Raw genomic sequence first — 11495 nt, forward strand, 5'->3', positions numbered from 1 at the left:
ACTAAAAAACATATTCACTGTAAAAAGTAAATATCTTGCTATAAACTACACACATGATTTACTGATCCTATGTCATCAGCAACTACACAGTTACTGTCTGTTAAATAAAGCAACACACAACATTTCATCAGTGTTTCTCTGCTCATCCTGGACTGAAGCTCAGGCTCTACTCTTCAACACAATGGTGACACACAAAACACACCATACAGAAACACTTTACATCCCAGCAGAACATTAAACACTACCAGATCTCTCAAGATCTCAGCATCTTCACTTATTACAATCCAGACTTCTTTCATACTAACATTCCTATTGAGAAATAACAGAGGTTTAGAAGTTGATATTTTATTGAAAATAATAAAGTTTGATGTCACCATGATAGAGGTCAGTGTTTGCTTTAGTTGGGCTCTTGACCCTTCCTATGTAAACATTAGTTTTTCTCTTAACTGTGCATGTCTTTGATGCATATTTCTTAATGTAGGAAATCGAGAGAAACTCAGATCAGATGATGTTGGTCACTTAATAGTGATAATATTCATCAAGCAATTGTCTGCTGTATTGATACCACCTGATTGGTATGACTTTTTAATGACTGAATAAGTTGTAAAATGTTAATTGTTAATTTAGAATGCCAGTATTGCTATAAGAAGATCCTACAATGCTTTGATATAAGATTTTATGAAGTCATTATGTAAAAAATGTTTTGACAGGATCATACAGACTCACTCAGGCATCAAGAATTAGCGTATGAATCTCAACAATGGTGACAATGAAAAAAAAAATTCTGACCTATTATAAAGTCACAAAAAGGCTTTGTTGATAGTCACCATTGTTGAGATTCATATGTTGATTCTTGATGTCTCCATACTCCTAACAAAATAAGCCAACTCAAAAAAATGTATGTAGAATATATATATTTTTTTAATTTGAGATTGCATTAATACTGATCCCACAATATTTCAACAAATCATGTGAAAAAAGTATAACTTTGTATAACACTAAAGTCAATCTATATATAATGTATTCACAGCCAATAGAGATTTGACTGTCATATCAATGAATCAGATCATCATATGATGACTATAAAATCATCAATAAATGACTAAGATCATCTTATATTTTCTCTTGCAATTATTGCCATAATAAATGTGCATCAAAACACAGTTAAAGCAACCAGAGAAAAAGTAATGTTGAAACTCAAGAGTCATGAGCCCAACTAAAGCAAACACTGATCTCAATCATGGTGACATCACATGTCTATTAAAGTTTTTTACACTTTATTTAAATTAGGATATTTTACTTTAATTATATGGTTTTTGTTTGGCAGCTGTAGCTGCCAGTCATTTGACCCTTTTTTTACGATTTTTTTACAATGAAGGTATATGATCATAATAATGCAGGAAATACCTGTGAAATAACAGTGGTTTTTTTGTTTTATTTGAATTAGAAGATTTTACTTTAATTTTATGGTTTTTGTTTGGCAGCCGTAGCTGCCAGTCATTTGACCCTTTTTTTACGATTTTTTTACAATAAAGGGATATGATCATAATAATGCAGGAAATACCTGTGAAATAACAGTGTTTTTTTGTTTTATTTGAATTAGAAGATTTTACTTTAATTTTATGGTTTTTGTTTGGCAGCCGTAGCTGCCAGTCATTTGACCCTTTTTTTACGATTTTTTTTCCCACTGAAGGTATATGATTGTTATTTTACAGGTATATCCTGAATTATCACAGTGTTTTTCAGTTTATTTAATTTAGGATTTTTTACTTTAATGTTACAGTTTTTTGGGGGCTGCCAGTCATTTGACCGTTTTATCATTTAACTGTTTTGTTACTGTTTAATTACAGATTATATTTGTAATTTTACATACATTTTTATGTAATTTAAGAAAACAGAAAAAATACTGTATGAAAAATATAATCAATTTCCTATATAAAAAATGTGAATTACTGCAATTTGTCATTAATGTCACAATACCTAAAATAACAGCTGAATTTTTATTTGACAGATATTATTTGTAATTTTACAGTGTTTTGAGTACAATTTAAAATTAAAGAAAATGATCGTCAAAAAATCACAGTTATTTTCTGTAAAATTAGGATTTTTTTTTACAGTGTAGCAGCAACAAAACTGATACAACAAACATGTTGTATAATCACAGAACTAATACTAAAACGAGTGTAGTTTGGCAGGGGAAGCATACACCCTGTAGCTCTGAGTCAGATGCAGTACTCAGCTAAGCTATGAATACAGTGTGCTTCCTCATTCATGAACATGATTTCTGCTCCCTTCGTACTGATTCCATCGGCTGTGGAGATGAATATGACGACTCACGTGATTCCACACTCCTTCACGGGACCATCAAGCTACGATGTTGTTAGTGTTGAATAACATACCTCTGCGGTAAACTTACCTACTGTGTATTTTGCACAAGTATGATACCGATAATCTAGATAATCTTAGCCACAAGCATGTGCTAACTTTAACACAGCATGTTTCAATGATCGGATAGAATAAAGAACGAGCATTTTTCCAATGCAACCAGATATGCCTAAAACAACGCTTGATTAATACAGCACGTTGCTTAGGACAGTAGGCACTACTAGAAGCCTAAGTAACAAGCATATACTCAATAACATTTGCACTAGCAACCACCAGTACAGTACTGATAGCAATGTTGTTGAAACGACAGCATATTGCTGATACCTGATAAGCTAAGCACAGCATGTGACAATGACACCAGATATAAGCCTAAAACACAGCCTTGTTCCAAATAACGACTGGGCTAAATAACCTTAAAACAACCATGTTTCCAAAAGTAACTAATAGCGTTTAGAGCAAACATTTTTTAATAGCAACTAGATAGCCTTTACAACAAGCAGTGTTTCAATAACATATAGGTTAGATAGCTTTTAAAGGGGTGATGAACTGAGAAATCTAATTTTCCTTGAGCTTTTGACATCTAAGAGGTCATCATATTATAAGAATATCCTGTAAGATTGAGATCTGAAAACGTCCTTGTTAGTCCAATAAAAGCTTTTATTCACACCAGGCTCAGCAAACGACTTGTTTTTCAAAAGTGGGGAACTATGACGACAAAGAGGATAAAACACCACCCCCGCAGAAGAAGATCAACGCCTACTTCAACACGGCCGGTTTAGCCCCGCCCACCGATTCGCGCATTACACGAAACTCATTATAATATGCAAAACTGTTATCCACTCACAGCAGTGGGCGTTTACTTCCAAGTCTTCAATGCTAGACACCCATAAAAACCGAGCGTTTTTGAGCTAGGCTCAAAACTAGGGTAGAAAATAGCCTATTACTTATTCATTTTGATGTTTTTGAATGTAAAAACCAAGCGAACGTCATAAGTTGACCTCAGACAACAATATAAAAAAAATTAAAAAGCCAGTTCATGACCCCTTTAAAACAAGCATGTTTCCAATAGCAACCAGATAGCCTTAAGCATAAGCATGTTTCAATAACAACTAGATAGCCTTTTGAGCAAGCATATTTCCAATACACTATAGCTTTAAGAACGTAGTTTCCAAGAAAGATAAGACCAAGCTTGTCCAAAACCCGACAGAATCAACCCTGAACTGACTCAACTGAATAGTGACTCTTTATGTCTTTTTAGAGCTATGCCACAGCAGAAATGATTCCGTTTGCACCATGAATTGTTTTTTCCTGACTATCACCGCAAGCTGCTTGAATCTGTGCTGCATAGTGCTAAAAGCACAGCGTGTGCAACGTGAACAGTTACCAATGACAACAGATACGTAACGCACCAATATGATCGTATAAGCCTGGCAAGAGCATTTTAATTAAAACGACTAGATAAGCCAAAGCAACAGGATAGCATTAGCAACAAGCATGTTGCCAATACCCTGATAGCTTTTAGCAATGAGCATTAAAAAGGAACTTAGCTTAGCTTCGTGAAGACTTTCAGAGATTAATGGAGAGTACATCACATCGAGTCCTGTGTCAATAATGCAGCGATGCGAGCAGCAATGCAGACTGAGGTCACTTCCAAATCAGGCAGCTTATGATCAATGTGGGGAATCTCATGTTCACAAACTTGAATTACTCTGAGGTGAAATACTTGTGAAAAACTTTTTTTGGACCACAGAATTGCGAGTTTATATCTCATAATTCTGACTTTATAACACGCAGTTGAATATAACACTTAAATATCACGCAATTCTGAGATAAAAAGTCGCAAAATCCTTTTTTATTTTTTATTCTGTGGCGGAAACAAGCTTCCATACTGAATCACACGTACACACATTGGATCTTGATCTTGAGATCAAATGTTTCAACGCAACATTTTATAAATGAGTTCCCATGTGTCAGTCAATGGCCTGTCGAGGTGGCTTTTAAGGTTATGTCAGACCATATTAGGACCAGTGTCGCATCACAACATCAAAGCCTCCAAATTATTGAGAGGCTCAGCCCATTTCCTCCAGATGGGACCTTACGCCTCTATTGCGACTGCTGTCTATATAGTTTATATTCTGGGATGGCCTGTGTGCAGTCGCTCAATCTTGAGCTCAGTGTATTTGATTTGGGATTCAATGAATGCCTCTCTATTGGTTTGTGTGCCATTTACTAAATGAATTCCCTGCTCTTGGAATGATGCCAACTGGAGTTTGATTCAATTGTATGGAAAACAGAGGAAACAATAGTCGTTTATGTGCTTAAAAGTAAACATTGTATTTCAGTTTTGAATTTTAAATGAATGTATATTCAAAAGATATGCAATATTCATAATCTTGAAATCATTAAAAAAAAGATTAAAAAAGGAGAGACTGGGATTTTTGCTCTTTGATTCTTTGCCTCTCATAACATCATATTAAAAATTGAAAACTGAGCTCTCTTTTCTGAAGTCTGCGAAATATGTGCTTTTAATAGGCATTAGTAACTATTTGACAGAGGTGTATGTTTTTTTTTATGGTCTTCTGAGTATTTGTCTGTCTAAAAGCCCTCAACAAAGTGCTTTGAAATCTACAGTTGTCTGTTAGGACGAAGATCATAAAGTGTGCAGTAATAATCATTTTGAAGTTGGTTCCATGTGTGTATAATGCTTATTTGTCCTTCAGGTTTTAAAGGGATCACATCGGAGACATATTGTCCTTGATCTTTTGAGATAAAAGAGCTTCATGTACTATGAAAACATACTGTAACATTCAGAACTCAACACTTGTGCTACTCTAAATACATCATTATGATCGCCACATTTACTAGCATGACCTTACAGAACAGTTTTAGTGGTTTGTCTCCGGTTGTTACTGCATCTTGAGACAAAACAATAGCACTGGTATATTTTAAGATATGTCAGTGCAAGTTGCTGTTCACGTTTTCCAGAAAAATGATGTGTAATATCGAAATAATTTGAATTACACTGGAAATGTTCCTCGATAATGTGCGATTTTGGGGGATGGGAGTTCCTAAACATGATGAATTATGGGATACTCTTAGCATCAAATACCAGTCTGATGCGTTATTAAAGATAGTGTGGATTAATGTTAAGGGCACTGAGCTTTGGCATTTTTCAGACCTGCGACAGACTTGAACAGGCCCTTAACATTTTCTTAAAGTTTCACATAAAGACCAGGCTGTCAAATTTGCTCTTTTATTTAGAAAGACTTTCTTTACTAGAGCTGCCATTTTGTATGTTCCAGTTCTGCCATATATTGTAACACCAGTGGTCCGTCTCAGCTATTTACAGTCCCAGGCTCCCTCCAGCCCATCCTAGAAACAATTAAGCTACTATATTGTTTGTGAAGTGCTCAACTGGGTCAAAACTAATAAAGTAATTTAACTGGATTTCAGGGTGAACGAGTTTACCTCTTTTAAAGAAGCTTATAGTTTTAATAAAGTAAGCTGGTCTCGATGAAAGATCCTGCATTGCTGCTCACTAGCATAAGGTATGGTTGGTGGTTTGCTGATTCCCAGTCTGGGAAGCAGGAGTGCTGCTGGACCAGTTACACCAGCTCAGTTTTGCTAGAGGACTTTATAACTATCCTGTCCACCAGCTAGACCAGCACAATATAAACTCTAACCAGCCCTGACCAACTGTTCAATTCAACTGTTCCAGGTAACTTCTCAATACTATTAATGGTTTGGGTCTTTGAGTGTTTCAGCAGCCTGGAGAGTTTGTCTGTGTAATGACACATGCTGAGGAAGCAGGAGACAGCATTATTCAGTGTTACACGTGTCTGTCTGAGAGATCACTCCTCCTATTGATCAAGACAGCCGCTCACCAGCACATGAGCGAAAACACACGCCTCAAGAACAGGCTCAGATTTGATCCCAAAACCAAAAGAAAGAAGGACAGGAAACACTTTACAATAAGGTTTCATTTGTCAGGATGGTAACACTTTATTTCGACAGTCCACTTTAGACATTCTATCAACTATAAGTAACTTTGGAAAATCATGGATCAACATTTCAATCAACCAATCAGATTTGAGGGACAAGTTTAGAGTTTATGTCAAATTTAGGCTTACAGCCAGGGTTATGTGCTTCTACATCAGTGTTATTCACCCATCATTTCCCTCGGATTTTAGGGATAACTTATGGGTTGGGTTAGGTTTAGGGATATGGTTAGGATTACATTTTCGGAAAATATGTTGTTCCGGGATCAACAAAATGTTGACCCAGGAATGCCTCTGCAAAAATCATCCAGTTGGGATTGTGACATCAGACATGTTTGAAGTCGTGTGTTTTCATTGCCGTATGTATTTTAAAGCACTCAAATATCAATATCCACCAAAATACCCCATAAATCCAGCCCTACCACTGTGCTGGGAAGTTTTTGCATTATAAATGACCATGACCTGGTGTCTCACAAAAAATCTTGACAAATTTTGGGGAATAAACCAGCACGCAGCAGGAGCGTTTTCCATACGCAACCGATTCAACCTTTCGACCCGGCGTCCAGAGTCAAAACACTGCTGCGCTTCAGCTCGCTGCTTGATTTGCATCTTTTGTTATCTTGTGCAGGGTAATTATGCACATTATGCATATTCTTGCCTGCTGCTCTGATAAGAAAACCATTTATGTAGAAAATAAATATAAATGTAAATGTGGAGGAACCTCCTAATGCAAGAGTGGACTTGTTTAGTGCATATCTCTGCATTTCAATAAATTCTATTCAAAATACAACCATTCAGAAGTGTTATCACTCAAAAATGTTCACGAAAGTCTCAGCGTGGCTTTTTTTTTATATATATTAAAATGTTTCTGTTAAATATATACAATATTCCTCTTCATTTTGATGCATCGTTATATTGCAAAAAAAAAAAGTGCAAATAACAACAATTAGAAAATATCATTCTTATAACCTATATCGAACAGTGTGGAAAACATCTTGATTAAAGAAGTGCATAAAACATTCTGAATCTACTTGGAATAGAAAAACACCTTTTCAGAGCAAAAATTCACTTATATATACATATTAAATGTCATTGAACAAATATAAAGATAATGTATTGCCCAACTCTGGTATCTCTTCTAGCATCACTATAAAAGCAAAATAATGCATTCACGAAAAATTTAATGATTCCAGAAAGCTCAGATTGTTTGGTAAATGGACTGTGCAAATGATTTTACACACTGTCATGATTTAAACGATTTTCATCACAGAATATGCTGATCATTTGAGAAAATCATAGCCTAAAACTAAGAAAGCTTTGTTATTTTGCTATGAAGAGCAGAATGACGCGAGTATTGATGAAATATCTACGCTTAAATTCACAGGTCAGTAGTGAAGGTCTTAGTTGGTCCGCCAGACACTGGCCCGAATTTATCATATTTCAGTGATATTAGTTAAACTAGTAAGGTTGAAGAGATAGAATTTTGTGTAAGAGAGGACTGACCGTGGAAGAGTAGAGGAGAGGCATCGCTTTTTTTTTCCTTTTTTTTTTTTTTTTTTACAAACCAGAGAACTTTAAAGTAGAAGTTTACTACGACTGCCTGTAAAACTATTGTGCAAAAGGGCATATTTACTTTTAAACGCATTCCAGCGTGAGACATTTGAACCTGCTGCAGGGTTTTGTCTCTGAAGGCTCTCTAAGCTTTTCTGGAATATTTTGAAGTTTTGAGTCCAAGGCTGGAATTGCTCTCTGTTCTCTGCGGCCATGAGCTTCTCGTTCTCCTTTGCATATATGCCTGTTTTCTCTTTTAGAGATGTTGAGGTATCAGCTGAGCACAAAACTCCACAGACAAATTGGACCTGCTGAGAATTCCTGAATTGGGAACAAAAATCTTCTGAAAAATAATGGCAATACATAGTACGGAGGCCTAGACATGACATATTGCTTTATACTGTGGCTACAAAATAAACATTTTAAGGAAAAAAACAAACAAAATTAATCCATATTTTTGCACAAATGTATTTGATTGGCAACCCAATGCAATGCAGCCAGAGACACCATGTACTGCTTTAAATAAGTAGCTACAATTTAACTACCCTTTTGAAAAATAGCCACTCAAAGGTTTCTTTCTTACTGTCAAAAAAGACTTTCTTCCACTCATTGGGGTTTTGGCCTGACACCCTGTGAAGAAGCCTTGTTAAGAACATTATTTAAAGCTGAACTGAACAGAAATTGACATGAGGAATTAAGAATGGTAGATGGATAGAGACAGAAGGGTTGAGGGGGAGGCTGATAAATTTATGAGCTTAATTTAGTCTGTAGCTCATCGATAAACTGTGGGTTGCAGAAGATCCTATGATTCATGGTGAATATTTTTGTACATGCATTAAACAAGCTGAACTTTTCAATATCATTATTTCTTGTATCGTGCTACTTTTACGAACAATTAGCAATGTCGTGTTGCAATTACTGGTAAAAATGAATATGCATACATATGGTAAAAACATGGCTTTGGATTAAAACACTATGGTCCCTATTTAAACTCGGCGCAATGCAGAGCCAAGCGTGACGCAAGTGTTTTTTACTAGTTTCAGCCCGACGCAATTATCATTTTCATGTTGTTTAAATAGCAAATGCATTTGCGCCCATTTGTGCGCCCATGGGCTGCTGGTCTGAAAACGAGGTGTGTTCTGGCACATTGTCGGCGCGTTGCTATTTTGAGACAACAGAAATAGACTGCGCCATTTACCAACTGAAACCTGGTCTAAAGTCAATTGCGCAATATTTTTTTTGTTTGTCATTTAAAGAGCGTGTTAGTAATGTGCGCCTATAGGTGGGTCAATAACGCGCCTACACTCTTCTTATTAAACACACAGGGACGCGCAGCAGCACACAAACATGCCAAATATTTAAAATAAAAGGATTACAATGTAAAAGATTATTATTATGTACATAAAGATATGGTGGAATTTATAGATCCGTTATAGATCTGCTTGCGCTTTAACCTCGCGCACGAGCAGATCCGTTTGCGCTCTGGAGACGCGTTCGGTCTTTCCACTATCAAATTCCGTCATGTAAATAGTGAATCTGCCCTGGCGCGAGCACAACTGGCATTTAAAGGGAATGGGAGATGAGACTCTGATTGGTTTAAAGCACGTAAATCCCAAAACACACCCATTACTCATTAAGAGAATAGGGACGACAATTTTAGACCATGCGCTGGGCGCGCCGACCATTTTTCCCGTCGTTAAACTAGAAAAAGTGGATTCGGACATGCCTTAAGTGAACTTGCGCCTTGCGCTTTGGACCATGTGCGTAGATCGTTAAAATAGGGCCCTATTGTTCCCAGATAGCAACATTGTTTCGGCCCAGATCCGGCCCACATCTGGCACTTGTGGAATACTGATCTGGCCCACATGCAGCGTGGAATGACGGCCCTTGGGTGGCCCACTCCTGTTTGCCAGATCTGGGCCACAAGCAGGCCATTGCAATGCCACATGTCAGCCAAGAGCAAAGAAATAAACCAGAACTGGACTTTATCTAAAACACAAAATCTGTGTATATTAAATATGGAGTCATCTCAGCCTTAATAAGCCTGTTAAGCCTTAATAAGCAGAATCACTGAAGGAAAGAAGAGAACTGAAAAAGAGACGAGCATAAACACAAGAACTACGACTGACTTCAGACACAGCCTTAGATGAAATCAACTGAAGATAAAAGAAGACATTAAATCTGTGAAGATCTCAGCAGAGGAGGAATAAACAACTCCACAAACAGCATTACCAGCTTCACTTATTACTAACTAGATTTACTTTATTTCTGTCAGACGTCTAAAAAGGTCTTATTGAGAATTAACAGAGGTTTAACTCTAATGTGTTTCATTTGAAGTCACCATAACAGTGATTAGTGTTTCCATTAGTTGAGCTCTTAACACTTATTTGAACTTTTGTCTTTTTTTGGCTGCTGTGACAGTGTGTGTGTCAAGCATATTTGCAATAGCAAAGGAAGCCAAAGTGAAATGAGATCAGGGGCCTATAGCGAGAAGCCGGTTTTAGGTTCCAGGTAAGAGGTTGCAAACCGAACTTGGACCAATCAGCTGTGAGCAAAGTGACACATGTCTGATGCGATAACGTCACTCCACCTGTTTACACTCCAAATTAAAGATCACTACACTGGAAATTATTTTTAAAGACAAAATCGTCTGGCTTTTAGTAATGCTTATTTAGAATAATCATTTTGTATGATTTAGATATTATTTATGTAATTATTGTACACTTAATCGATCACACATGTACCATTTTAGTTTATCAATTATAATTATGCACAGTTTAATTGAATAAATATATAAAGGTAAAATAAATATGCTTTAGAATCAATAGATAAAGCTATAAAATGACTACATGTGAGCTTAAATGTTACATTTTCTCTACCTTTATCAAATGTATAAACTAACTTCACAACTTTTACTTGCACTGATATAGCAAGACTTTTTATTTTAGTTGTCCTCTTTCATAGACAGCTATTTTCTTCTTGCTGTGTAAATTTGTTTAAATTCTTCATATTTTTCAATGTCGTATTCTGCAGAAGAGAGAAGTGAATCGCGCTGCTTCTCTCGGGAGAAATGAATTTCAGTTTCACTCTTTCTCAGCATGTGATTGGTTGTTCGCTACTGATGTCACACCTAAACTCCTAAACTCAGGATCAAAGCCTGAGTTGACAGAGAAAGTTGATGATCAGCATCATGGTACTAACAAAGCCTGGTTGGATTGGTTTGGTTTTGTCAACTCAAAACTAATCCTGCAACCCTGAGTTTGTTGGTGATGATGGTTACCTGTTGATGGTTTTGTAATCATCATGAAGTAGCTTGAATCAATGTCAATTCAATTTAACAATTCTGTTGTGCAATTATCACATTTAGTCTACATTACAAATTATGTCTTGCTGCATCTGTTCAAGTTTACTGCTGATCATCATTGTTTGACGTCACACGCAGGCTCACTATTGGCCGACGCTGGTCATGTGTGTGATGCGTGACGTACAACCTAGAAGCTTTGCGTAGTTTCACTACGTGAAATATCACGGCCTTACAGAGTAGTTGAATAAAGTCGTTCT

The sequence above is a fragment of the Rhinichthys klamathensis genome, unplaced genomic scaffold (assembly GCF_029890125.1).
Source record: "Rhinichthys klamathensis goyatoka isolate OS25496 unplaced genomic scaffold, OSU_Roscu_1.1 h1tg000004l_1, whole genome shotgun sequence".
In the NCBI taxonomy this organism is placed as follows: Eukaryota; Metazoa; Chordata; class Actinopteri; order Cypriniformes; family Leuciscidae; genus Rhinichthys; species Rhinichthys klamathensis.